Below are 4121 nucleotides of genomic sequence, written 5' to 3'. Positions count from 1 at the left end.
ATATGGTACAGAAATCAACAGGTACAAACAGATAAAATCAGCCACTGAGGCAGCCATGGCTGGTTGAAATCTGTTGCCTGCAGAGGCCAAGATTTACTGGTGGCATAGTTCCTAAGGCATTTGACTGTGAACCAGAAGGCTGGCGGTTCAAACCCACCAGCCACTCCTGGGAAGGAAGTCTGGGCAATGTACTTCCCTAGAGATATCACCTGGGAAACCCAAGGAGGGGTCGCTATGAGTCAGATCAGACTAGATGGCAGTGAGGGTTTTTTTTTTTTTTTAATCTTTACAGAAGTAGATTGCCCAGTCTGCCTTCCACTGAGTGGCTGGTGGGTTTAAACTGCCAACCTCATACTTAGCACTCAAATAAATGCCTTAGGCACTACACCACCAGCGCTCCCTTAATAGTAAAAGGCCCGCCCTTTTCCTTTAGCTTCCAGGGCGGGGCCGCTTTCCCCCAACTCCAGAGAAAACGTCTTTGAAGATGCGGGTTGTGATTGGCTGTCGTTCAAAAGTATGCTAATTAGAGATAGTCATATATAATTATTTTAAAATTTTTTACATATCCCGGTAAAACTTTGAAGATGCACTATTCAGTATATCATATGTAAAGATCGTATTGCAGAACATATTTCTCTATTTTAGAGTAAAACTGGAAGTGGTGGTCTCTGTCGCTCTCAGTAAAATGTGTGTGGCTTTTCCGGATCTAGCAGAGCCGGCTAGTGACTGGTTAAGACTATACTTTCAGGGATCATTTCTATAGTTTGTTTCTAGAGAAGATTCTCTGATCGTGTAAAGCACCGAAAACCATGAGGAGGAGACGCAGTGTTCTCTCCTGAGCGTGAAGCTGGTTTCTGGTGTGGCTTTGCTACAACTGCCATTTGCCATTGATGATCGTTCTTCTCTTCCGGTTGGGAGAGTAAGAGGGAGAGAACGCAGTCTGAGTGGTTTTCGCTTTAAGCTTGGTTGTAAAGGGCAGACCTAGCTGTAATCTCCTGGGTTTTTTTTTTTTTTTTTCCTCTTGTTATTATTATTTGAGGTCCCTTGCGCTGTGAAGCAAACAAAACCCGTATGCTTAAGTTTCCATGTGTAAGAGAGCAGGAGTGGTTTGATGTTATTAAGTTGTTTTTTAACTTAAGCAGGATGAAGAGGTCCAGTTGCACAATAAGGTCTTCAGCTGACAACCAGAAAACCTATTGGACAAACCTACTAACTGCTTGGCGAAAAAAACAGGGTGCGATATAATTTCTTAAGGATTGATCTGCTTGCAAACCAAATGAGGATCCCTAAAGCAGTTCAAATCGACCAGCCACTCCTCTGAAGGAAGATGGGTCAATCTACTTCCGTAGTGATACTACCTTGGAAACCCAGGGAGGGGTCACTATCAGTCAGGTCCAACTCCATGGAACATAACAACAACAACATGAGTCTCAGAAATCAATTTGATGCCAGTGACTTTGCTTTTATTTGGAGAAAAATAACTTTAGGCTCCCGAAGATGCTACTGGAAAGCAACCTGAACCTTCCTTCCCTCCTTTAAACGTTTCAATTGTTGGCATTTCCAGCAATAGTCTCCAGTTCTCCTTACAACGTGAGGAAATAACTTTTTAAGAATTCAAGAAAAGCTTTTTAAAATTACTTTCAATGCACTGCTACTGTTTTCTTAATCATCTGAACATGTTTTGAGATTTTCTCTCCTTTTTCTGCAATGTCATGGTTATTTATTTATGTGTTTCTTTATGTATGTGGGAGCTCTGGTAGCATAGTGCCTAAGGCACTTGACTGCTAACCAGGAGACTGGCGGTTCAAACCCACCAGCCACTCCTCGGAATGAAGGTTGGGCAATCTACTGTAGTGATACCACCTTGGAAACCCAAGGATAGATTGCTATGTGACTCATCTGCAGTGAGTTGGGTTTGCTTTGCTTTGGTGTTTTTCTGTATGTATTTAATTCTTCAATTAATTATGTATTTATTTTAAGGCCCTCAACGAGATGGATTGACACAGAGGTCGCAAGGATGGGCTCAGGTGTGGCAAGGATCATGAGGCTGGCACAGGACCAGGCAGTGTTTCATTCTGTTATACATAATAGGGTCGCTATGAGTTGGAGCCGACTCTGCAACACCTAACAACAACAACAACAGCAATATAATCAAATGATTGCTTCCCAGAGTTCCCCAGAGGTTGCTATGAGTCGGGTCTGACTCCAAAGGCGTATAACAGCAACAAACAACATTGCAAGGAGTTTCTTGGTCCCCTTCATACTGTTTCTTATTCCCACAGAAAGCCACTTTTATTTTTTTTCACTTTGTATTGTGTGTTATTTTACTTTTTTGGAAGGGGAAGCTCTCTACCCATGTTGTTGTTTTTGTTGTTTTGTGCCGTGGAGTCAGCCCCGACTCATAGCGACCCCTCCTTGGGTTTCCGAAGCAGTATCACTACGGAGGTAGGATTGCCCAACCTTCCTTCCGAGGAGTGGCGGGTGGGTTTGAACCGCCAGCCTTCTGGTTAGCAGTCAAGTGCTTTAGTCACTATACTACCAGAGCTCCTTCTCTACCCATAGTGCAGCTTATTCTCCAGTAATCTTGTCCCCTTTTGCCTGAGTCCTGGCATCTCCACATTTGTCTTCTGCTAGTAGAGGGCTTCCTAACAAAAATCAACCAAACCCATTGTTGTTGAGTTAATTCTGATACATGGCGACCCCTTGTGCTGCATAGTAGAGCTGCTCCATAGATTTTCCTTGGGTGAAACCTTTCAGGCTTTTTCCCACATCACAGCTGGTGGATTTGCACTGCCAACCTGAACTCACTGGGTCAACTTTCAGCCTATAAGGTGAGCAATAACACTAGACATGTGTGAACTCCTTAGAACAACTGGCCATTGGAAATCAAGAGAGCAGTTCTTGCCCACGGCTAAAACTCAGAAGCCAGGAAGTGGTAGGAAAGAAGGACTAATGGAAATGGGAGACATGGGGAGGATGTGGGAAGAGTGATGCTACACTGTACAGACTGCAGTCAATGCCACAAAACAGTATGTGTCTGAAGTACTGAATGGAAAATCAATTTGCACTGTAAACTTCCATTTAAATTGCAATCAAAAGGTAAAAACATGTCTGCATAACCTCATTCTTTTATTTATTGTAGTAAAATATATTTTGAAAAATAGACTGCTTCAACCATTTTCACATGTACAACTCAATATGGTCAAAATTTTGTGCCACCTTCACTACTATATGTTTCCAAATTTTGTTCAATCACCCTTAACAGCAATGCTCCATAAGCAATAACTCCTCTTCTCCCTTCTCCCATTCCTAGTAACCACCAATAAACTTTGGTCTCTATGCATTTGCCTCATCTAGATATTTCATATAAGCAGGATCATAGAAAATTTTATTTAGCATAAAGTTTTCAAGATTCATTCATATCATACCATGTATCAGACTGCCATTGCACTTTATGGCTAAATCAAATCTTTGGGTTTGGGGATGAGCAGGAATTATGCATATATGAAACTGCAATTGTTCCTTGTCTCTCACATGGTTTTTGGATCCAGGTTGAAATTGTCCTTATGTTCAGGGTCTGAATCACTCAGAGGCTGCCCATAGCAGGTGGGGCATGTTGTCTTCCAAGAAATATATAGGATACAGGTATGGAGATGACCATGGAGGGCTTAGGATCCAGGGCCCTCGTCTGTATACCTAAGGGTCTTCCACACAGATCAGATATGGGATGACCCAGACCATCTTCTCAAGGGGAATGTGGATGGGCCAAGCCTGGAGCTGGTCCTCTGGAGGTTGAAGGTGGGCAAGTCTGCAAAGGGAGGACCTGAGGGAGCGAAAGACACATTGAGAGCTCCTGGGATATCACCAACTGTCTCCCTGAATCATTGTTGTCTCCTCTGGCCCAGGAAATATGTTCATTCTGACATAAAATAGGGACAAAATCTTTTAGGACCACTGGTAAGTGTTGCTCAGGAGCAAAGGGGAGAGAGAATCAGGGAACCCTCAGAGTGGCAGGCCCTTTGTGCTGATGAGCAGAGGGAAACTAGGGGTGAGACCAGCTGATACCACTAACTAAAGCACCATGAAGAGAAATAAAGAAGAGACAAACCTGAAGAAACTTC

General features: G+C 43.1%; 1 non-coding gene across 1 annotated transcript; it reads left to right on the top strand.

Annotated features, from left to right (window-relative positions):
- Positions 1-732: 732 nt before the first annotated feature.
- LOC122151424 lies at positions 733-949 on the top strand. The gene has a single exon (XR_006164145.1). It is a non-coding gene; the product is annotated as a small nucleolar RNA U3 (small nucleolar RNA).
- The last annotated feature ends 3172 nt before the right edge of the window (positions 950-4121 follow it).

Source organism: Orycteropus afer, unplaced genomic scaffold, assembly GCF_000298275.1.
Source record: "Orycteropus afer afer isolate SDZICR_OR568_19922 unplaced genomic scaffold, OryAfe1.0 scaffold00455, whole genome shotgun sequence".
Lineage (NCBI taxonomy): Eukaryota > Metazoa > Chordata > Mammalia > Tubulidentata > Orycteropodidae > Orycteropus > Orycteropus afer.
Note: the sequence above shows the minus strand (reverse complement) of the source record. Positions and strands in the feature narration are given on the sequence as shown.